Source organism: Bombyx mandarina, chromosome A1 (genome assembly GCF_030267445.1).
Source record: "Bombyx mandarina strain Sakado chromosome A1, ASM3026744v2".
In the NCBI taxonomy this organism is placed as follows: Eukaryota; Metazoa; Arthropoda; class Insecta; order Lepidoptera; family Bombycidae; genus Bombyx; species Bombyx mandarina.
This window is the reverse complement of record NC_143234.1, coordinates 19,389,877-19,416,532: the sequence shown is the minus strand read 5'-3', so window position 1 is coordinate 19,416,532 and position 26,656 is coordinate 19,389,877. Positions and strand designations below refer to the sequence as shown.

Here is a 26,656-nt window from a genome sequence, read left to right as displayed (position 1 = left end):
AATAATCGTGTCCCCTGAAATCAGGACTCTCGTGAAATATTAGGACTTTATTAATTAAACTTTAACAAAAGAAAAAGCATAGGCCCAGATAAAATGGCGATACAGAATACAGATCACATTATCGTTTAAGGTTTTTAATATTACTCAAACCAGTCACCTGTCACGATTACTTTGGATTAACGTTGATTTATTAATAATAATGAGGAAATATGTTCAATGCTTTAATCCATAAGGTGAAATAATACATTCCGACTTGTTTAGGAGACACAGGAATTAAGAAGGTCATCGAAGTATTTGGATCGGTTATAAAAATTGCTTTATTCGAATAGTTCAATAGAAGTTAAGCCAATCGATATTTCTCCGTAAATAACTGAAACTCGCGATTATCATTGACCCACTAACCTAGATGTCCAGTTAAACCGAGAACTGTCCGCGCTCAATACCCAAAAACAATCCAATGAGATTAAAAGGCGATGTAAAATAACCAAAGCATATTTCACGAACAACGAAGCTTTTTTTAAAGAGCATGTAGAATCTACAATTAAATATACGAATTGAATCGATTTTAACCCAATTTAAAGTGTGAAAGTAACAAAAGTGGGGAAACACGTTGAACGGTTAGAAATCATTTTATTACGTCGATAGTTTGAAATGGCAGTGCCGACCATTTGCGATTTGCGGCTTCAGAGATCCGACAAATGATAGTATCGTCAGTTACCGCAATAACTATTTGATGCGAGAGAAAGTATTTGCCGCATTGACTACAAAAGAGATGACCGTCGTCCTCACGTACGTTATTCGGAAAGCAATCAAAAACCCTTACTAGTCTTGGTAAATTCTCTCAGGTTGAGCCCGTGAGCTCGACTACCCGCCCGCGAGAAACTGGAATAGCCCCTTAGGCTATCAGCGAATAGGTAGGGGGAAAAAATTTCAAAAAATATAGTGTGATCCAAACTTGGAAATTGTGATACAAATTCTGTTGTTCTCGAACGTATCGCCTCGAGCGCCGATCGAGTTCACCCCGTAATTTTCGCGCACTAACAACCATTGAGCCCAAGCATTGTTTCTTACTGAATTAGCATTTTCTCGGATTCACGGTTCGGTGCGCGCTCAACAGTTTTGTGCAATTCGAACAAAACAACATTAAACTTTTTGTTTATTTTTTATTATACGGTTTTTTTTTCTAAAATTCGCAGCTCTTTCTTAGCATAATTTCGTAACAAATTAATAGGTATTTAAAAATATTCAGTTTTGTTTTGGATTATCATTAAATTATTTCTAAGATTGGCTTCATATTTTCGAAATATTAGCTTGATACAACTATAATTAAACCAAGGATAAATCACACACGGTAATCTGACCCTAAAATCTGGATTCCAAAATATGAAAATAGGATTAGAATTTTTTTAATATATACAGATATAAATACTAAATATCCAGACAAAAAGCAAACAAACCTGTTTATTACATGAATGTTTACCCGATGTAAGAATTAAACCCACGACTCTCGACCAGACAGGGGGTAACAACTGCACCACTGAGTCAGTTTGTCTGTGGGTGGATAAGCTTTTATTCATTGTTTGCTGACGAACTTTCGTAAATAAGTTTAATAAATACTTTACTATCTGTGAAGGGTGTGAAAGAACGCAGGCTTAAAAGCACGAAATGACTAACAATGTAATTAATAAAATCTATGTTGAGCATTTTATGTTATTCTAAAAGGATTCGTCCGAATCATGTCATACGATTTTATGTCCCAATTCTTCCAACGCCCTTCGAGAAATTGTCGAATATCGCGCGACTAGTGCCGGATCGATCCGAAGCAAATGCGGATATACGGATAACACTGTGACCCAATTCGTTGAACACCTGACAATCTATGTTCTGGACGTTTACAAATATATTTTGTTAATAAATAAAACCTTAGTCGTCCGTGACCATGAAAATTATTAAGTGTTCGAAACGTCAATAATATAATGACAATAAAAACGTGAAATTAAACCGTAAAAGTAGTTTTAATTACTCGTATTTTACGTAAAGATTTTTAATTTTAAATATTATAGGTATATTTTTGTGCTAGTTGTTAATCACGTTACAAAGTTTTTCTAGTTTAAGTTAATACAATGGTCATTATTTTGCCATGCAAAGCAAATATTCGTTTACAAGCCGTATTAATAACAACAAAAAAAAAATTGATTTTCCCAAAAATACTGTTCAGATATTATTACATCTGTAACGAGAATATTAGCAGCGTCAATGGAGGTGAAAATATTATATATACTTCGTGTTCGTATACACAATATATTGCGAAGTAAATTTCACAAACAGTAAGTGCCACCACGACTAGGCCCGGAGATGAATAATGGAGCGAACACAGGTAGGAAATTAAATGATGTAGTTCCATTTCCAGGTTTAATCGAATCCGATGCCCGTTGAAATCAAAGAGACAAACGTTATCAATATAAATGGACGTTTGGGAGCGGTACTTAAGCTACCCAAAGGACATGGGCCAATTTCGGCCCAGCTTTAAGCTGATGATGATGTTAAAGTGTAAGTGTATTGACAGCAAATCATATGATATAGGTAACCTAAAAATCTTATCTTATTTTTTAAATATCTCTGTATCCCCCTGAACAATATTGATTTTAATTTGTTTATAATAAAAGGGACATAAAGTCTGTTATTTAAACTTAATTTCATTACTGTCCTTGAACTTCGTTTAGTGGGCCGTGCAATGTATGGAGAGTGGCCCATGTCCTTTATAATAAGAGTAGTAAAAGATAATCGATTAAAGAAGAAGCCAATAAATAGTATAGATAGACGATGAACTTATTGCCAGCTTCAGATTACCGGAGTTCGTAGTAGTGAAGACTCGGGGTGATAGCATAGGTCAGTGAGGCATACCTTCTTACTAATATCTAAAGGAACTAATATCAACCCACTGAGTTTCTCGCCGAATCTTTTCAGTGGGTCGCGATTCCGATCCGGTAGTAGATTCAGTGAAGCACTGTTGTATGCACTACTGAAAACAAAATTGGGTATCCACGTAATGTAAATGCGGGCGACTGGGGAATGGAAAGGGCAAACCCGGCGAAACTAATTAAAAAAAAAGGAGTTTGAAAACCCCAAAACAAGGTAAAAATGGCTCGAAACTGTTTGGTGCTCATGTATTTGGGTTTATCCTTGAAAATTAATCACACGGTCACATCGTACATACAACACTACAAGGGTTTTTCATTTTCTCAGTGCCATTTTTTTTTTCAATGCAATGTTTAATACGTCTCATGCTTGTATCTAGAATCTTAGATAAAACGGAAGCGACGGATTTAACCTATATTTATATGAACGTGGGTAAATCTTTATGTAAGTCTGTATTCAGGTCAGCGAAGTTGGAGTAGAGTTGTAGTACGTCACGCGTTATACGCGTTCTCTTAAAAATGAGAAAAATTATCTTGATCATGAAAAAATTCTAATAAGTATCCTTCCAACGTTCATTATACTTATCCATTCAACTATTGTCTGACAGAGAGTGATAACACTGTACTATTCACTTTTTTTCCATTCTTTATCAATAAAAATAATTTAACACAAGGTTAAACAAAACACGTAACATTAAGTTAATAAAACACAATTTAAAACGCAAACATTCCACATTAGCTCGAAAGTTATTCCAATAAATTATATTAACGTCGACCCACGACTTTACTAATTAAAACACCGGAGGACACCGAAAAACAAATTTGAAAGTATTCATACATTGTTTAGGTTCAACACAGGCATAGTGATACGCTTACATCAGCTGTTGAATTTTTCTCGTGGATAGTCTGGTCTGTTTGATTTTAAGTGACTCAAAATCGGAAAGTGTGAATGTGAATCACTGGTGGTAGGACCTCCGCACGTGTAAGTCTGCACGGATACGGTACCACTACCCTACCTATTTCTGCCGTGAAGCAGTAATGCATTTCGGTTTAAAGGGTGAGGCAGCCGTTGTAACTATATTGAGTGAGACCTTATTTATATCTCAAAGTGGGCGGCGGTATTTACATTGTAGATATCCATGGGCTTCGGTAACCACTTAGCATCAGGTGGGGTGTGAGCTCACAGCCCACAACGTAAATGTGCCACCCACCTTGAGGTATAAGTTCTAAGATCTCAGTATAGTTACAACGGCTGCCCCACCCTTCAAACCGAAACGCATCACTGCTTCACGGCAGAAATAGGCAGGGCGGTGGTACCTACCCGCGCGGACTCACAAGAAGTCCTACCACCAGTAATTACGCAAATTATAATTTTGCGGTCTAGTCTTTCTAATTTTGAGTCTACCAAAACATTTCGTTATATATAACGTGAGTGGGTGGGTAGAGGTAAATGCTTTTTAGTTTAAACTCGCATGTATTTTACTAATTTCGAAACGTCGGATACGTTTCAAAAATGTCACGAAAAATGTTGTTTTTTATTTCGCCGCAGGGCTGACGATAATACAAAACTTCTGTTCGTAATACGGTATCACATTTTGTTTAAAGAACAAAATATTAAGTAATAAAAAGCAGTAGGGCTATTTCTGCTGCGAAGCACTATGTAATGCGTTTCGGTTCAAAGGTCTTTTTATTTATTTCTGAGATGAGTGGACGAGCTTACAGCCCCCCTGGTGTTAAGTGGTTACCGGAGCCCATAGACATCTACAACGTAAATGCGCCAACCACCTTGAATGGGGCAGCCGTTGTATTTTAAAGAATAAACTTAGATCTCACCTTTCAAGGTGGGTGGCGGCATTAACGTTGTTGATGTCTATGGACTCCGGTAACCACCTAACATCAGGTGAGCCGTGAACTCATCCATCCATATAAGCAATAAATAAAAAAAAATCATCTCTATTCCGAACAACAAATAGCAGTCCATTTTACTATGCCTATGAATCCGAAATACCCTACAGCCAGCCAAAAATTAATCAAGCTATGAAAGACTGATTTGTACTGAACCCTTTACCAGAGTTTTGCGTTTAACTGGTCGTATTAAAATAACAACAAGCTATTAAAATATAAGAGCGAAAGCCACAATTTAAGGGCAACGGCACAAGCATGTGAGGTAGCGACATTGAACGACCTTGGTGCCGACTGGCTTGCAATCGATACTGCGACACGATACTTCATTATACAGTAAATAAAGCCTCTACGTTTGTATGTACCGAAAGGCTTTATCATCGTTAATATTTTGATAAATTATTATCTACTCTAATGAACGGATGACAAACGATTCTGGATGTGTCAAACGTAAATTGTGTCAAGGAAATTATGTTTATTTTCGGAAATCGATGTCGTCATTGAGCGACAATTGTAACTGTTTTTCGGTTTCACGCGCTGATTAGTCTTTACGGCGTGATTTTACAATATTCAACTCAATCCTTAATTTAGTTACATGGATGTTATAAATGTGTCGTTGAAATAAAAAATAAAAATAGCACATTATTTTACACCTTCCTAGGTCAATACGAAATGCCGCTAATTCTGTATTAAAGAAAATATTTTTTTCTAAATTTATATTTAGAGTGTTGAAAAGTGCTCAGTTGGGTAGTCTAAGTATTGAAATTATATTGTTCATGAAATGACCGACGAACGCCAAGATGTTCGTGCTTAGGCTCCTTCCTTCCTCTTCTGCCCAATAAATGTGACAAATAACCAAGATCGCGCCTAATTCTACCGCGAAGCAGTCATGCGTTCCCATTTGAGGGACAGCCGTTTTGCAGTAAAATTAAAAAGGTCAATCTCTCAAGTTCAACCTATCTGTGCAATAAGAAAATGAAAAAATACAAACACATACGAGTGCACAGAGTAAGCATTGGCTTTTATTAATCTCAGTCGTATAGTGTCACAGATGTTCATGCAAATGAGAGATAGACCAGATGTCTCTGAGTAGACGGCGCCAATCATGATGCCTGTGGTCTTTATTGGACTGGGACAACAATTTTGAGTTTGAGTCAAGTTTCATTCCCGAAAATTCACGGAAATGGTTATCTTAGCGCAACCCTTAAAATATGTGCCAAGCAGTAGAGCGCATCCGGGCATCACGGATCCGGCTCGACGGACCATCGTGGGGTAGCTTCGGATCGTTTGATTTAATGGAGCCAGGACGAGCTTGTGGGTATGAACGTTTAGGGGAACGCTTGCCGGAAGCGACAGCGAATATATATTTGTTATTGATTTGTTTATTCATGGAGGAAAGTGACACGGAAAATGTGAAAAACATTTTCTTTTCAAATTTTCAGAATTTTGGTTGTATTCAAGCAAAAACATACATATTGCATACCAAATTTGTCCCTAGTGTAGTTTAATAACTACGGCATTAATTTTCATAATTTAAATTTTAAAGTATCTGCTTCAATTTCACATTCACAACTTCCACATCAAAGAGGATTAAAACTGATTCATATTGAGCGATACGTTAATTAATGAGAAACGTATAGGGCATATGAAATTACGAATGGACGTATGGTTATTTAATCTATATATTAATACGTGAAGCAAAATTGTATTTTCCTTTGTATCCCTTTTAACGAAAATTGCGCGGACGTAGGAGTATGAAATTTTCCACACTTATAGAGAATAGAGAAATAAAGAAGAAGTGCGCAATCCTAATATTTTTTTTAAATAATGCATTAAAGATACATTAAATCAATAAAGAAAACATTACACACACTACATACCATGTATTTGACGCACATACGCATGCATACTATTTATTGTCAAACTTTTGTTCTTGACGTCTGTGGTCAAATCACTGTAGATATAGGTCTATGGGTCAAATTGAGAATATTGTTTGTTTTTATTAATATTTTTTTATAGTGTAGCCTTGGCGAAATTTGTGATTATAGAAGTATAAAATACAATCACAATAGTGTACAAACCTACAATTCCAATTATAGTCGAATTTCGACTACTGCGGGACCTCTAGTTTTAATTATTGTAACACGTGTTTCAAGCGAAATTAATATTGATATACAGTACATTGCAGACGATTTCGACCCGAATATTGACAATGTCGAGCGGGAAACGGAACTAGTGCTTCTTCCCAATATTACATAATTAAACTTCGGCCATAGAATTTATAATTAATTCACGTCAATATTAAAATTAAGCCTCAAAGCGAATGTTTACAATTAATTTGTCGCCTTCTCCAATTCAGTAATTCAAAACGGAAAAAGGAGACGGAGAATCTTTTATTCCACTAACGAAGTTTTATATTAAGAACTAGTACCTACGAATATTTCTTTTTATAATTTTTTTACTAAAAACTTGTATTTTCATTATTTTTTGTGCAAGATAACAAATAGTATGTCTAAGGCCACTGAGCTGTAATTAATCTTGAGATATGCTAGATCTCACACTCCCCCAGTCTAGTCACTTTAAATAAAAAATATTCAAGAATTACTTAAAACGGACGACAAATACCAGACTATGGGACAATAAGAGTAAGTACTGTCTTCACAAATTTCTGAGACATTGAATAACACTTTTTTTTGATTACAACTCCTATTAAATGGCTGTGAGTTTACGGAGACATTCATATTAACGTAACCTTGGATTTCGGTGATCTTTTTTTTTTACTGCTTAGATGGGTGAACGAGCTCACGGCCCATCCTGTATTAAGTGGTTACTGGAGCCCATAGACATCCACAACGTAAATGCGCCACCCACCTTGAGATATAAGTTCTAAGGTCTCGAGTACAGTTACAACGGCTGCCCCACCCTTCAAACCGAAACGCATTACTGCTTCACGGCAGAAATAGGCAGGGCGCCTATTTATATAGCCACCCGCGCGGACTCACAAGAGTCTCACAAGACTCGTGTAATAAAAATGAAACCCGCAAAATTATAATTTGCGTAATTACTGGTGGTAGGACCTCTTGTGAGTCCGCACGGGTAGGTACCACCGCCCCGTTGTGACTATACTGAGACCTTAGAACTATATCTCAAGGTGTGTGGCGCATTTACGTTGTAGATGTCTATGGGCTCCAGTAACCACTTAACATCAGGTGGGCTGTGAGCTCGTCCACACAGCTAAGCAAAAAAAAAAAACAAAAAAAAAAGGTCCTACCACCAGTAATAATGCTTAAAATGGTAAAAAGATAATTTTTCTAATGCACTAATAAATAAAAAAGTTTAATATCTGAAATCGAATATAGACAACATACATTTTGAAATAATACGAATACATTTTCTAAAAATTGTCACAACATTGATCGTTTCTGTTGGGTTTAGACATTAGCGGTTTTTTCTTCGTTTTTTTTTGCGGTACGTTTTAACGGCAAACAGAACTCCGACCCTGTTCAGTATTCATGAAGCGGCCGGCCAGTTCGATGTTAGCTTGATCTCCTCTAGAATAGTTCAGGATTAGGTCGTGTGTACCGTGGCCGCTCGCAAATGCGTTCCACACGGAATTAAGTAGTTTCCAGTCAATCTCGTAAGCAATTTGCTTGGGTACGTGTCCGAACGAACTTTAACTCGGTAGTGCGCTTAAGTAAATACACTCGGCGAATGTTACAAGACTACGCCGTTCGTGTTTGTCTTCTAGAAAATTCGGTTATAGTTTGACGATGCAGAATCATGAGCAAACTTCGCCGAGATTGTTTACATTTATATATCACTAGCTGTAACCGCCCGCTTCGCTGGGCATTTAAAATCAACATTATTACATATTAAGCGATAAGCATTATATTATTATTATATAATCATTAGTGCCCCCACAACGATTCTTATCATTAACGTCCCCGCAACTGGTGTAGGGAGTCCAACACTCATATAAATATTAGCCTATTCATTAAGTACATGTATTTTCTACATGGATACCAAGTTTCAAGTCAATCGGATGCATGGTCCAGTAGTTATAATGGAACATAATATATTAAGTATAGATTTTGTGACATAAATCTGATACATATTAATTATGGGAAAGTCATTTTGTTCATCCCTACGGTAGACTTCGCTTCCAAGATCCAGGGAATTAATGCACAGATTGCAATAATTCACTTCATTCTTTTTTTTCTTTATTTGCAACTCCACTCGTTCAATCTTTAGATATGTGCTCACTACAGAATATAACGCTTTTTCTAACGTTTTTTCAGACTACCACCTTTTTTATTATGTCTCGTCCCCCCTTCTGACATTGCTCCCACAAACAGTGTTGCTATTAGGCAATCCGAAAATTGTCTATATTTTAACATGATAAATTTTATATTAGTCACTAGCGACCCACCCTCGCTTCGCCTCGGAAACATTAAATTTTATTATTGGGTAACCCGCGGTTATTCTCGTACCGCGGGTGACGCCCCGGGGCGAAGCTTCTCTAAAAAAAGTAGCCTAAGTTACTCCTTATATCATCAGCTACCTATCAGTGAAAATCTCGTCAAAATCGGTTCTGTCGTTCCAGAGATTAGCCGGAACAAATAGACAGACAGACAAAAATTCATATGCATATAGTAAAAAGCGGTTATTTCAATATTACAAACAGACGCTCCAATTTTATTAATATGTATATAGATTTTACAACAACCTTACACTACTAATACCTAAAAGGCTTATCAATAACTACTTGATCGGACCGATATAAAAACCTAACGTTACAAATGTTCCAATGTTCTCGGTTGTGTCAAATTCGGTGACTGTTGAAACAGTGCCTAGTGGCAAACGCAATCAGGCCGCGGACTGGTAGAGGGGGCGGATTACGTGACACCAGCGGATAGGTTGTCAATATTCATGAGAGCAGCCGTACACAGATGAATGAACGAGCCGCTCTTCTGTTGTCGAGAGTTCGTCGCGCAGCACTAATTTAACGACGCCATTAATGTTTTGTGTCGTTTGAATAATCGATACACATCGTCTTTTCGCATTAAAAGTGTACAATTTCCAAAAATATTCGAAATTCAGTTAGTATGCGGAGTCATTTGGTATCACCAGTATTTTTCTCATAAATACTGTCTGTCAAAAGAGCGTAGTTTAGTTTTAGTTTTTTGAAGTTATACTTCTTTAGGCGCGTTATGAAAAATTTATGAGAGTGAAATTTTACGATGCGCGCGCACCGTGACACAAAATTAACAGAATGAAGTTGCCCACTAAATCGCTCATTACAAATACGACCGACGTAGCTTGGCGAATCTGAATATAGCCGCCGCAGGTGAACTTTCCGAACCGTACCGAGAATTACCGAATTTATACGATGTCAAGAAAAGGGATGTCCACTATGCGTGTTTGAGGATGTTGTTTAAATGATTTTTTTCCAAATTGATTAAAATTTAAATAAAAAAAAAGAAATAAGTTTAATAAAAATAAAGTATAACTTCTTACGCGCGTACATAAGTACACGCACCCTTTTTTTTCAGTTTGCCTATATTTTGACTACTATTAACAAAGTTAATACATAATTTTATCTTACTTTAAAAGACAGATAATGTAACTGGTAAAAACTAAAAAAATAAACGTTCCAAAGATGATTAATATTAAAAATATCTTAAGTTAAACCTTTAAAACACTCTCCTGTAAAATTTAGTAAGTTTTGAGATTATACAGTTTTAATGCGAGAAGACGACACATTCACGGAGTGTCACAGAATGGATTTACCGCGAAACAATGTTCTTGATTGATTATTTTAGTGGTCGTTTTTTTTTTTTTTTTTGATATACTTCATCTGTGCAATTAATATTAAACGTTAGTACCTACGCCACAAAGAATAAAACCCAAAGCCGATATCACTAATGACCCCGCATCATTGTTCGATGAAACAAAACATTCATCAATATGGCACCGAAGCTTTAAGTTTAAAATCCCGAACAAAAAAAAATGAACCCTAAAATAGAATAAAAACCGGTTTCCATTATGTATCTCCTCCGAACCCCTGTAACATTAGTATGCAAATTTTTCATATCTGCCCCCGGCGAGTGGCCGGATAATCAATCTAACTGGCCAGGTGTCCGCCCGTTGTTATGGAAACGTTCTCCTTTGTTCCACTTAACGAGCTGACTTGATTTTAAGGGTCCGATGACGTAAACGGAAGAACCACAAGCTCTTTAAGTGAATTTATGAATACGCGATACGATTCTCTGATGTAGGCATCATCAATACACGCAGACTGCAAAATGACCGCCAAGAATGACATTGCCTTCGATCAGGAATCAAACCTCGATCCCGTAGCAACGAAGTACGAGTGACCAGTATCATGATTCAGTTATCTACATTTTAATTAATAATCGGACAATTTCATGTTTCATTTTATAAACTATTTCATAAGTTACACAATATAATATACTAGCCATACTCGCCCGCTTCGCTGGGCATTTAAAATTAACATCATTATTTATTGTCATTATTATTAGGGAGTCCAACACTCATATAAATATTAGCCTATCCATTAAAGTACATGTATTTTCTACATGGATACCAAGTTTCAAGTCAATCGGATGCATGGTTCAGTAGTTATAACGGAACATCCGTAAAAACCACTGTAGATTTATATATTACTAGCGACCCGCCCTCGCTTCGCTTCGGAAATCAAAATTTATTATTGATTTCTCCACTATTTACCTAATGGATGTTATTATAAATATAAACCTTCCTCTTCAATCACTGTATTTAAAAAAACCGCATCAAAATCCGTTGCGTATTTTTAAAGATTTAAGCATACATAGGGACAGAGAAAGCGACTTTGTTTTATACTATGTAGTGATATGGAATGAACATTTAAAAAAAAACGTAAAATCCGCATTAGTTTGAAAATGGCGTTCTGAATAATATTTTAATAAAGAAAACTGGCATTACATGTACATTTACGAGAAGCTTGCTATTCCTTTCGCACGGTCGACCTTCTACGACAATGACAATAAAAGCGACAATGTGGATGTTTTTTTTTTCGTGTTTGATAACTATCGATTTTCATTGGACTTCAAACTGTTTATAATTAATAGATTTATGTTTTTTTATTATATTTACAAACAATAGTTAATTCAACATCATTATTTGTATCTTATTGTCAATTTGCGTTATGTTCAACTACACATTATAATAACTTCTTAAACGCTTTTTCCTTACAAACTTTGAGTACAAACTTTTGTTGGAGACGATCCGTTATTTACCAAAATTAAATTACACCCAACAATAAAGAACAGGAATACCGCACAATAAGGTTTTCAGTGAATAGATGACAAGTCCCTTGTTTGTGTGTCATTGATAAATCGAATTATATTTTAGGTTGGATTTTCCGTGTTTTCTTCGAATAATTTCCCTTCGGTATGTTCAGAATGCGTACTTATTGGTAAATGTGGAGTTAATAATATTAGAATACACCATGTTGTCTTTCTTAATTATGTTTGCTGTTGCATATCAATCCACTTCGATATAGCGGCACGACACGAGAGCCCTCTCATCGTGGCCGCCGGTAACTACGTTCCCGATCCTGCGGAAAGAATGGAAAGCAGTCGACGTCGCCCAAAACACGTCATCTCGGATCCTCCCGATCCACTAACGGTGCTTTTAGGTGCCTCAAGCACCGGTCACCGTTCTCGTCGAACCCGTCGCTTGCGACGAAGGGCTCGACGAGTAAATTAACCCTCAGACACAGCCCACTGAGTTTCTCGCCGGATCTTCTCAGTGGGTCGCGTTTCCGATCCGGTGGTAGATTCTGCGAAGCACGGCTCTTGCTAGGGTTCGTGTTTTTTTTTTTTTTTTTTTTTTTTTATTGCTTAGATGGGTGGACGAGCTCACAGCCCACCTGATGTTAAGTGGTTACTGGAGCCCATAGACATCCACAACGTAAATGCGCCACCCACCTTGAGATACAAGTTCTAAGGTCTCAAGTATAGTAACAACGTCGTCGTGTCGTGTTAGCAACGTCGTCAGGTTCGAGCCCCGTGAGCTCACCTACTAGTTAAGGTTCCGCTGAGATAGCCTCTCAAGGCTATCAGCTTAGGTAGGAAAAAAAAAATTAAAGTTATTGAAGGAAAATGTAGGGAAACGACTTGGCTATCTCCCTGGCATTGAGGCGTAGCGCGTCTGTCTATGAAGGTGTAGATGTAGTTGTTGTAGTGCTGCTTCTAACTGTATTGCGTAGGCGCTCACACGAAGGATGGTTTACACAGTAAGTATGAATATGTACTGCTTTGAATAGTTTATTGAATATAAAAATATACACAAACAAACTATTTCACAAGTGGTATGAAAAGGAACGAACATATAGGAGTAGTAAAGGCACTGACACGAACGATGGGTAACACAGCGAATATGTACTGCCCTCAGTTTTCAAGATTGCCGAAGCGTTGAACAACAATAATAGATGATTGCCTGAATTCATAAGCGACAGCGATTTTGTCGAATTGTAAGGCGGTTGCCCAAGTAGTGGCGGGTCAGTAAGTCGACACAAAGGCAATAAAAAATTATAAAAATGAAGTGCAAAACTCGACCGAAGACTGCGTGAATTGGTATCCATAATACATTTCTATACTTACGCAAATCTATTTAAGATTTAAAAGAAAACAACCAAATACGCGGGCATAGATTTTCGCGTCAAAAGATTTTCCGGCTTTTCTTAATTCAAATACATACTCGGATACTAATTAAAGAAAAATATTCTGAAGTATCTATACCAGGTAGATAGTTCGAAACACTTTTGTCCCGTTCAACTCCAAGCCGTTTTTAACGAAGCTGAAGTTATAAACAAAAGAATGCAGAAAAATCGATAATGATTTTTGGAATCGCCTCGTTAGTCTGATGTTTGCTGTATCTTTACTACGGTGTTTGGATATTGAAATTCCGCTCAGGGTTACAATATTATCGATCGCAATGCTTCAATTAAATCTATATTAATAAAAATGAATTGCTGTTTGTTAGTCTCACTAAAACTGGAGAACAGCTGGACTGATTTGGATAATTTTGGTCTTGAATTATTTGTGGAAGTCCAGAAAAGGTTTAAAGAGTAGATAAAAATGAAAATGCTCGGAATTAAATAAAAATAACAATTTTGTTTTTCCTTTTATGTGTTCCCCCCCCCCCCCCCCCCCCCGTCGGACGGATTCCTTTTGTTTGTTTTAAGTTTATTTTATACCAAAGTTTAGGTCTTTTATTTATCGATTGAGGCACTATGAAGTCTGTCGGGTCAGCTAGTATCGAATAAAAAAAATATCGAATTCTCTCAGGAAACTATTTAATTATCTTTAAAAAATTACGTAATTTTTTCAAAGACAATAAAATATTTTCCTGAGGGTGATGACGTGACACGCGTGCGAAGCCACGAGTAATAACCAGTATAACGTAATTGAAATTTCGACCTCCTGTTTTAAGGTATCGGTACATTCACACGTTGTGACGTCTACGGTCTACGCATATCCGAAAACTCTTAGCACCAAGTACTGATTACATTCCTGTTTCAAGAATAATTTCAATAAACAAACACACAAAATGTAGACTAGCGGAATAACAAGACCCGATTTCCAGCACGTGGATGTGAAAACGTTACTTGGGCGTCAATTATCGACGGCCCACTGGCGCAGTGGCGAAAACGTCATTGCTACTTACATACGCTAGGTGTGAATTTGTCACGGCTATCGGTCGCGGTTTTCGCAACGACAACTTTCTATCGATTCGCAACGTCATTTGAATGATTCGAAAACGTTTATAACAGCATTAAGTATAATACCGCTAATAATATTTGTAAGCATTACGAGTGTACAGCTTAGTAGGATTAGTAGGTGTTTTTTCTCAGTTGACGTAAATTACAGTTTTCGCTGGGAGGTGAGCTACACGATTGTGTACTACAAGGTGGGCCAAAAGAAGTCATCTGATGTTGTTTAGCTCTCATTTTTTTTCTAAATGAAAAACTTCGATTCTGTTTTTTGATTATCTTTATTTGAACCTTTAGAATTTTATTGGTCATGTCGAGAAGATGATATCGGCCAAATGGGCGCTGTCACAATTGATTGCTCGTTTTATGGCATTTTTCATCACTTCGGCAAGAACTTTGGGCGACAGATTCTCGCACTCATGTCTAATGTTGTTCTTGAGGGTCTCGAGCTTGTTCACGTAAGCCCGGGACCTCAAGGAACCCCACAAAAAAGTTTGGAACGGTTAAATTGAGCAATCTTGCGGGCCAGTGCAAATCGCCAAAACGAGAGATGAAGCGAAAAAAAATCCACATTGACTCCTCCAGCGTGAGCTGTTCACGCTCCATGCAGTCACTTTGAGCGGGTGTAATGGCTTCTCGTGCATCACTCGTGGATTTTCTGTGCCCCAGAAGCGATAGTTCTGCTCATCGCTCAATATGATTTTGGTCGAAAAATCGTCCAGTTCGTCCTCAAGATTGAGGATGGCTTGGGCGTAGGTTACACGCGTTTGGCGGTCGGCAACCAGCAGCTGATGCACGGACTGGACTTTGTACCGGAACATGCTCAGGACTTTGACCAAAATTCGCCTTAGGGACGACCGGCTGATGGCTAATTGCGAGGCACGAATTTTTACGCAAAAAAATAGACACGATTATTCTGCGTTCTTGGAGAGTGTACAGCTCCATGGCTTGTTCACTTGTATTCTACACCTGTCTAGTCCACAAATGTCAAAACAGATTCGACATTGGCGGCCATTTGCAAAATAAGAGCATCTTCCAATAGGGTGATTTCTTTTGACCCACCTTGTATGAGTAGTACTATGACCGACATTTTCTCCAGCTGTACGCACCCGTCACACTTCGGTTACGAATACTGAAGCGACAATAGTAATTTAACTCGATCGATGAACGTTTTCTAAACGACAATTACATTAAGGTAAATTATAAGCATCGTTAGAGATTCCCGTGTGACCGAATCTTAGTGATTAGCTTAATTCTCAAGACACGCTCTTCGTGGCTTCCCTCCCCGAAGACAAATTAGGGCAGATGTCAGTTTGAACTCGTAAAATCTAACTCGATGTACTCGAGAACGCATTAGCGATAATCTCAAGTTCAATCACACGCATTCGACTACAAATAGGGTTGTCAGACGAAATCTGAAAATTCAAAACCTTAAAATCACATGTTTTCACAAAATTTTATATCTCCGATTAGACCCAAAAAGGATATAATAAGAAAGTTTTATTCGTTTGTGTTTTATTTATTTGGAACGTTTCAAAGTAACGAACAATCAATTATGATTTAAATCGTTCATGGTACATCCCTGTGTGTGCATAAAATTCTATGGGCATATTATTGGAAATCAATAATCGATTCCACCTCAAGAATATTGCGACACGTTCAACGTAATCGGACTACAGCGACAATTTGTCGTCTTCCCTAATAAAACCGAATACAGAGGGAAGAGAATGGACTAGAGGAATTATTTATTTAAAATAAACAATTCTGGTCAAACTACCTTAACACATTTACTGCCTTGTAGGTCACCAGTGCCCTACGCGGCGCACTAAAGTAATTATGTCAATTTCTGTTACTAAGGTGCCTGAATTGCCGAACTTGCCTTCTTTTGGTTTTATAATGTATGTTTTAGTCTTTAGGTCTGTTAGAAATAGATTCCTTCTCAGTATCTTCGGATTCGTCTTTCCTAGAGTCTACTAGATATTCCGGCGTCGTAGTAACTGAAATCGACATAATTACTTCACTGAATATCGAAGGATACAGTAGCAACTAGAACACTCGATAAGTACAACGCCATCTATTGTTAGATAGCGGAAACACGCAATACTCGACTTGTGTGGAATATTCTCGACGTTTCTAGGGATTTCGTCTCGACTATAAAAGCGTTGCAGAGATGGCACGCGGTGAGTAATCGTAAGTACTCGAAGCGAAACAGCGAACGGATCACCTGAAGCAAAGCGGCAGAAGCAAATTGAGAATTTTAAACCGCTTGTGAAGTGTTTTAAGTGTCCTAAGTGCTAATACAGTGTTAACTTGTAATTCGGTAGATTTTTTATTTATCCCGAACCCCACCGCGTAACAGTACTTAGTGTCTTGTACGAGCCAACAACGCCATGCCACCAAACATCATAAAAAAATAGAAACATTATCGACGGGCGCGAATGAAAAACTATTAGCCTTGACCGAACTTGAAAACATTATGAATAATTTAGTGTACCTGAAAAAGATCGATACTAAATTCTAATGAATTTCTTGAATGTCAATTTGTTCCACGAATTTTAACTAGACAGTGGGCCGCGTTTCCGATCCGGTGGTAGACTCTGCGAAGCACGGCTCTTGCTAGGGTTCGTGTTAGCAACGTCGTCAGGTTTGAGCCCCGTGAGTTCACCTACTAGTTAAGGTTACGCTGAAATAGCCTCTCAAGGCTATCAGCTTAGGTAAAAAAAATAGCCGTAAGCATTCGACTGTACCTTGGTTACAAAAATATACCTATATAACAATTATGTACTAGCCGAATTATTATCGAACGACGATGAAGGAATAAAGTTGTGTGATAAAAACGAACCTACAAATATTACTACCTAATCGCTGGTAGCTTCAGGTCCTATTCCAACTGCTCACAAACCGGTAGAAGAGCTCACGGGGCTCAAGCGGAGAGGAGTTGCCAACACTAGCCCTAGCAAGAGCAGTGCTTCGCTGTATCACCGTGTCGGAATCACAAATATTAAACATTTCTATCCCAGTCATACGTTCCCTTAGAGCTCATCCCTACAGGTTGATCACGGTATTCAAGTTTGTGATATCTATGAGCTCCCTTACAACCTACGCCAGGCAGACCGTGAACTCATCTGCCCATTTACGGCAATAAAAACCCAGTACGCTAATGTAACCTTCGCACAAAAACGGATTCCATAACACGGTTCAGTGAATCAACCTTCCTAGATAATGGGTCTCGACAAGGCGCGTAGTGACGTGAAAAACATCGTTAGACCCTGACTGGGAGGGCGTCAGTGGGCATCGATTTTACTTCGATTTTCATTACGTTTCTTTATAAACGCCGCTCGACTCTATCGACACGCTGCAAAGAACAATCGAATAATAATAAGTACCTACTCTAATTTTCGATTTGGTTCGCTTCATGATTTTGAAATTCGATTTATTATGTTCAACCGAAACGTTTCGAATATTGAATTTTATTTGCGAAGCCTTGTTGACCTTTAATTAATTCATCTGTGGATCTAATCGAAATACATTCATAGTTCATTAAATTGAAACAAATCGACAGCGTTACAACGGGTTTCGATTAAAATAAATTTACGAATATCATTGACTCTAAAGATGATGGAATCGATGCGAATCCTCTGGCTAACACTTTAAGTCACTGCGATTATTACTACTGCAACAAACGATAGAATACACAGAGAGAGACCTAAATTCTATCAACATACAGCCAAATGAACGAACATGCAGTTTTAAATAAAATGTGATATCTATTTGCGTAACTGACGTGCGGACGAATTGGCTGTATGTCATATACCTGCATAATACGTATGCTACTGCACTGAAATATGCAAAGTGTTGGCGTCAGTAAAAAACCGTGACTTCTATAAGTGAAATTGTGACTCGTATTTAGATATTATTACTTATTTTTTTATTTATTTTTTATTGCTTAGATGGGTGGACGAGCTCACATCCTACGTTAAGTGGTTACTGGAGCCCATAGACATCTACAACGTAAATGCGCCACCCACCTTGAGATATAAGTTCTAAGGTCTCAAGTATAGTTACAACGGCTGCCTTACCCTTCAAACCGAAACGCATTACTGCTTCACGGCAGAAATGGTCAAGGTGGTGGTAGCTACCCGTGCAGTCTCACAAGAAGTACTACCACTAGTAATTTTAGAGCTAATAATAGCACAGGGCAAAGGCCTCTTCCTAAACTCATTATTTATTATTGTACAGTAAGTATATCTTATCTAATTTATTATGACGATGAGATCGATCTTTCTATTTAGAATTATTACCGTCCCGAAATCATCCTAATTGTCCAAGTCTTCTCCGTCCCTTCTAGACTTCGTGAGGCTATTGAGATGTCCCAAATCAGTATAGTACCGCATTTCGATTTAAGTCCGTGATGTGATCTGTTACGCACTTTGAAAATTCGAACGCGATGCGTGAGTAGTTTCACACTGAGAACGCTGCATTCCATGGCTCTGCTTATAATTTGTAATTTATTCATTTTATTGCCGCTCCTATCGTGAAGTGCTATTAGAGCGTGCATTAAAATATTTTCATTTTATCATTGCGACTAAAACGTTTACGTAAATAGAGAACAAATTTACATTAAGCACACGTCTCCACAATCAACATTATCTCTGTTATCCACGTACCCATTACATTGTCAGTTTTATTTCGTTCGAGATGCGATTCCGTATTATCTACTCATGATTTTTTATGTACAACGTTTCTTTAAAGATGAATATAAATATTTATCAAAACGAATGAATGAATATACAATCCGAGTACATCGTGTTTCCTTTGAAGAGTCTGTGCTCTAAATGTATCGCACGAACGTGAATACTTCAAGTACACTTTAAATAAAAACGGAGGTAGTCGGAAAACGAATGAAGGCTTCGTGAAAATATTAACAAATTTTTATAACAGAAATATACTTCTATACTAATATTATAAAGAGGAAAGATTTGTTTGTTTGTTTGTTTCGAATAGGCTCCGAAACTACTGGACCGATTTGAAAAATTCTTTTGCCATTAGAAGCCGACATTGTCCCTGATGAACATAGGCTACATTTTTTTTAAAAAAATTTAATTTTTTTTTTTGGTTTCATGTGTGTGTTAATGTTTCCGAAGCGAAGCGAGGGCGGGTCGCTAGTAGGCTTCGTGAAAATATTAACAAATTTTTATAACAGAAATATACTTCTATACTAATATTATAAAGAGGAAAGATTTGTTTGTTTGTTTTTTTCGAATAGGCTCCGAAACTACTGGACCGATTTGAAAAATTCTTTTGCCATTAGAAGCCGACATTGTCCCTGATGAACATAGGCTACATTTTTTTTAAAAAATTTTAATTTTTTTTTTTGGTTTCATGTGTGTGTTAATGTTTCCGAAGCGAAGCGAGGGCGGGTCGCTAGTTGTTTATATTTTTAATTTAAGTTCAGCACTGAATCGTGATACGAGATTGTTTTATGGTAGGCGGACAGACCTGTTCAAGGATAAGCATAGATGCATTTGTACTTTTTATTCCTTAGGTAAATGAGCTCACGACCTTTCTCGTCTTATTGATTACCAGAGCCCATTGCTATCAAATGCTATCATTGCTGTGAGCTCGTCCACCCATCTAAGCAATAACAATTTAAATTCAGCACTGAATCGTGATACGAGATTGTTTTAAGGTAGGCGGACAGACCTGTTCAAGAATAAGTATAGATGTGCGGCGGTAGCCATCATACAACGCAAGATATTTGACAGATGCCTGAATCTCGCTTACGACATTTTCAAGATAAGCTTGCATATATACAAGTTCCGAACAACAACATTCGGACCGTCGGTCTATCGAGCAGTATCACACGCTCGGTGGAAGATCTTTCCTTTCGTCGTAAACCTCCCTAAAGACGCATTAATATTTTTATTTAGTTAGGTGAATGAGCTCGCGACCTTTCTCGTCTTAGTGATTACCAGAGCTCATTGCTATCAATAGCATAAATGCCGTCACACACCTTGAGACACGAATGCAAAGTATCACTTTTATAGTATAACACAGCTTTCTTACTTATCAAGCCAAAACGCATTACTATTTCACAGCAGAAATAGACACACAAAAGGCCGTGCCCTCAGAAAAAAAAAAAAAGTAATCAAATTGTGTTAAAATTTAAATTAAATTAAGTAGGTACCTACGAACAAACCGAGTTTACAAATTAATTTTAACTATGACAGTACCATAAATTATAATTGACGTTTCGACAACGCGCAACCTAAAACTTGAAAACTTTGCACCAAATATATTCCTTAATTATCGCATGGAGCTGAGTTTTGGATATTTCATTATTAATATACTATACGTGTAATACGAGCATGTACATTTTTATAATTAACATTTTTTGTTTTTAATTTTCTTTTTTTTCTCGTTTTCATTTAATTGATTTTTATATAACTTTACTCTTCAGAATGAAACATAAATCATACGTGTTTCATGATTTTTTAATTCCATATATTCCAGTAAAAAGGTGGCGACTCCCTACTGCTAAAAGAATGTAGTTCAAATTAAGTGGACTCTTGCCTACTTTAATTTTGATTTAGTGTGTACTGTCCGTGTTTTGTAACAATTTTACCTTTGAATATATAATGTAGAGAACTTTGCAGTACCTGTGAACAAAACGAAATGTGGTTAATACCATTAATGAATTTTTTCATTGCCACAACAGGTTTAAAATTTTGGATTCTCAATAAAGCATTACAGCTTGAAGAGGGCGTAAATAAGTTGCTCACGAGTGCTATTGACCGGTAACTACATTCCCAACCCTGCAGACCGAATGGTAAACAGTCGACGTCGCCCAAAACACGTCATGTCGGATCATCCCGATCCACTAACGGTGCTTTTAGGTACCGCAAACACCAGTCATCGTTCTCGTCAAATCCGTCGCTTCCGACGAAGGGCTCGGCGAGTAAATGAACCAACAGACACAGCTCACTGAATTTCTCGCCGGATCTTCTCAGTGGGTCGCGTTTCCGATCCGGTGGTAGATTCTGCGAAGCACGGCTCTTGCTAGGGTTCGTGTTAGCAACGACGTCAGGTTTGAGCTCCGTGAGCTCACTTACTAGTTCGGTGAATCTATAATAGCCCCTCGAGGTTACTAGAACAGGTAGGGAAAAAAAGTGCTATTGATTGGCACAATGTTATCCTGGATAAAAATACGGGCGAATGTTGCCTCTAATTAGCAGACACTTTTGAACACCAATTAAAAACCTACTAGGATATTGGCAGCTAAAATTCAAGTGAAAAAAAAAACATGTCATGTATGTAATGATTTTTTTTATTGCATAGATTGGTGGACGAGCTCACAGTTCACCTGGTGTTAAGTGGTTACCAGAGCCCATAGACATCTACAACGTAAATGCTGCCACCCACCTTGAGATATGAGTTCTAAGGTTTCAGTATAGTTCCAACGGCTGCCCCACCATTCTAACCGTAACGCATTACTGCTTCACGGCAGACATATGCAGGGCGGTGGTACCTACCCGTGCGGATTCACAACAGGTCCTACCACCAGTTTCGAAATAGCCTGCCTACAAGGAACAATCTCACTTCGCTAACATAATTAAAACAACTACTAAAATTGTTCTATAGACTCATTCTTCAAATGTTTTGTCTGGAAATTAATTAATTTTTAGAGAGGGTAGACACTTCTTACGAGTTTAGAAAAGTGTATCTACGGCTGCTTTAAATAACAAAGTTATTTATAATCCACCGGAGAAGATCTGTATAAGATATTGTAAATGTATATACGGAGTACCAGCCCTAACTTTAGAATAAATTATACTCGTCAACCCATCTGAGCGAATCAAAATACTTCCTGCTCAGTTTATTTATTTATTGATCTGAAGATGACTAATGTTTTATTTTTAAGAAAATCATATGTTAATAATAACGCGTTTTTGTTTGTATCATGAATACGAGGAGTTGCAGATAGGCAGATCGGTAGGCAGCGCTTGGCTCTGCCCCTGGCATTGCCTGAGTCCATGGGCGACGGTAACCACTCACCATCAGGTGAGCCGTATGGTCGTCTGCCTACAAGGACAATAAAAAATTAAAAAATAAACTCAGTATTTTTTTTTATTTAGATTCATATTCGAAACTTTGTTATTTAACAATTAAAAACCGCGAGTGAGACCGCGGAGCCGACCTAGTTTGAATGAACGGCCATGTGATCATGTTTTATATCATAATTTCTAATTAGTCCAAACTTTTCAGAAAACACTCTTGTTAACCCAACTAATAACAATACATAAATAAAATTAACTATCAACAGAAAATTCAATGCGACCAAATGAAAATTCTTCAGCGACACTCGTAAATGTTGTCTGCAGTTTATTTTTACACATACTAGGTGTCTGTCACACATAAATTCATTCGAACTAGAGGGTCCGCAGTAGTCGAAATTCGACTATAATTAATTGGAATTGTAAGTTTGTACACTATTATGATTGTATTTTATACATATATAGTCACAAATTTCGCCAAGACTACACTATAAAAATATTTAAAAAGTCAAACAATATTTAATCTATTCTCAATTTGACAACAGACGTCAAGAACAAAAGTTTGACGTGCGTCGTGTCGTGTGCGTCAAATACATGGTATGTAGTGTGTGTAATGTTTTCTTTATTTATTTAATGTATATTTTATGCATTGTTTAAAAAAAATATTAGCGTTGTGCACTTTTTCTCTATATTCTCTATAAGTGTGGAAAGTTTCATACTCCTCCGTCCGCGCAATTTTCGTAAAAAGGGATACAAAGTTTTTGCTTCACGCATTAATATATTCATTCGAATGAACACAACAATAAACATATCAATTTCGATCATTCTCAACGATGTTGTCGTATTCATTAGTACGTTTCTAGAGTTACGAAACGGCTGCAAAGTCGACGATGTTATTAAAATAAATTATAAAACTTGTTAATTTAGAGACTGTCCCTTAACCTAGATACGACAGTTTCTTCCGCGTTCATTAGTTTGTGTTTCAATAGTGGTCTGAAGAAGATACGTACATACGTATCTCTACTTAATTGCTTCAGACCACTACTTTTTTTTTTTTCCCACAGGAGAAAATCGCCGGATCCCCACCCGCGCGGCAGGTGGGGTATGTGGGAGTTGAACCTCACTAAAAACTCCTGCCGCTCACAACCGGCGCCCTACCTCGGACCGGGCCGGAGCCCAGTCGGGGCTATTGAAACGGCGGGACAGGGTTGACGCAGAGCACATTACATCCATCCCACCGTCCCACGGACGCCGGACCGGTGGCCGCCAGCGACACGACCACCGGTTCCCTCGTTCAGCGGGCCGAGAGCCCGCTTTGATGGCGCCGCGTTACACCTTCCCCCAGAGCGGTCAAGGGAACGCGTCAGACCACTACTTAGCACATCTTCACGAACGACTTTCAAAACGAAGGAATAACATCGTGCAACATAAGTTCAAACTGTAGTGTCACTACATAGTATAAAACAAAGTCTCTTTCTCTGTCCCTATATCTGTCTGTCTCTATGTATGCTTAAATCTTTAAAACTACGCAACGGATTTTGATGCGGTTTTTTTAATAGATAGAGTGATTGAAGAGGAAGGTTTATATGTATAATAACATCCATTAAATAGTGGGAAAATCAATAATAAATTACAGTTTCCGAAGCGAAGCGAGAGCGGGTCGCTATTTATAGATATATTTGCGTAATTACTTGTAGTATGGGGTATTTTAGGTTTGCTACTTACCACTGTAGCTCACCGTACTCCTTGTAAATTGTGTAAGGCGTTTTTTTTTTTCTTTTTCCCCATACTCATTGGTTGCCTAAGGGTCTATTCCAGCTACGCGCGGATGGGTAGGTAAGTTCATGGGTTGAACCTGAGAGAATTTGCTAACACTAGCCCTCGCAAGAGCTGTGTTTCGCAAAATCTAACACCGAATTGAAATCGCGACCAACCGAGAAGATCCGATGAAAAATTCAGTGGGTTATTAAGGCTCTATGACACAAACTTTCCTTTTCAATTCAAAATGTTAAATGAACAAAGATAAACAAGATGATTTATATTAAACATAAAAAGAATGGTGAAATTCATTTTCGTGTCTATTCTGATTTTTGGCAAAGTCATAACAATGTTCGTAAATTGGGATGACGAATTTCTATTAGTGGGAAGCTTGGAGGCTACCCTTCGTTTGTTTGAAGAATGATTTATTATCTGCCTTCAGATAATAAAGTCTCTGACAATTTGTCTAGAGTTGACGAAATAATTAAAAACCAATACACGACTCTTTTTTTGGAGTTTACTCCTTTAGAATCGATTTACATATATAGGCCCGGGGTATGAAAATTATGGGGACCAAAATCGTACTAGCATGTCACACGAAATGCGTTATGCGCCTAGCATGTCACACGAAATGCGTTATGCGCCTGATTGGCTCCTGATTGCGTGATGCGTGCGCGCGCCAATCAGGAGCCAACGCGCGGCCGCGTTATCGCAGGTGACGCCGGGCTGCTGCGCCGGCAGTCCGCCACAAAGCCTCGTACTGATCGCGCGTTTCTCTCATTATTGTATTTTCATATATTTGTTAGTCGTTTGTTTTGTGTCTCGTTAATTTGTTAATAATCTGTTGTGTATCGTGTTGTCGTAATATAGAACTATTTCTCGTATTGTTTCGTTTAATTTTTTATATCCAGTAAACTCCAGTCGTGCGTCGTAGCGGACACACACACTTTTTTTTTTTTTGTTTATTTCTGTGAAGGAAGAATTACTGATGGCCCGGAGGCCTTTCCAGTTTCATGAGGACAGGTGGGAGAGCAAAGGCTCAGCCAGAAATACACGACATAATAATCACAATAGTTTCTTGTGTGTATAAACCTACCTACCTATCTACCTTGCTACTCAATCATATAAACTGACAGAACGGATTATGATGAAATTTCGCAATAAAAATATTATTTATGTACTGGACATAACATATTATATACGATACTCTTTATCTTGGTAAGCAATAGTCGATACGACTCAGACAGAGGTGGGTGTATCTAATAAATACGAGGGCGTTCTTTAGTTTGTGATTTCGAAAAGCGACTTTTTAATCTGAGAAACTTGCAACTGAACATTTTTCATCATTCTTAATTACGAAATAAACGAGAGAGGAGAAACCACGAGACGCGTCTAGTAAATACTAAATTGATATTCTACGCACGATCCAGATACACATAAAAAACTACGCTGGTCTCATTCGTCGACCAATGGATCCACATAAAATGCAATTAAAACTCACTACTACATAATGTATACTTGTGAATGGAATGTGTGAAACGTATTGCGTAACTAACGTTCTCCTCTAGTCCGGCGGCAGCGGCGGCACGCGTTACATAATCGAAGCGCTATTGTTTGTTTGTTTGTTTGTTTGTTTACATCTCGTATCGAACGAATTCTTACGTTTATTTTGTTAATATAAACGACAGATTCCGTTTCTAGGGTTGACACGAAAACAGTATACAACGTGTCCCGTAAAAACAATGGTCCAAACGTAAGGCAATGATTAGTTGCCTAGTTATTTACAATTAATTTGGATGTTGTTTTTTTTAGAAATTTTATGACCTGGTAACTAAGACCTTTAGGTAAAGTCTTATTTTAATTTAAAGAAAAAAAAAATATATAAAAAACGACATTATGGAATGAAATGGAGTTGATTAATTAATTATGAAACATGGCATGAATTGAAATGAGATGAAATGTAATGAAATGAGATGATATGGGCTGAAATATATTCTCAGTAAAACTTTTTGGAGGATCCCGAGACGTTACGTTCAGTGGCTTTGTTTCATTTTCCCACATTTGTGCACTTTCACAGATATTAAACAGTTAATAAACCACCGTTTTTACACATTTATACCTGAAGAAACACTAAATAGACAAACAATATTACACAATGTTACTCCTTCACCGTGGAAGTCAATCGTGAACATTTGTAAAGTACCTACGTATTTCATTAGAAAAGTTGGTACCCGCCTGCGGGATTC

The 26,656-nt window shown here is 37.6% G+C and overlaps 1 protein-coding gene across 1 annotated transcript in view; it reads right to left on the bottom strand.

The window, feature by feature from the left end:
• Positions 1-26,656, bottom strand: part of UBL3 (ubiquitin like 3) — a 155,420-nt gene that overhangs the window by 102,749 nt on the left and 26,015 nt on the right. The window lies entirely within an intron of this gene.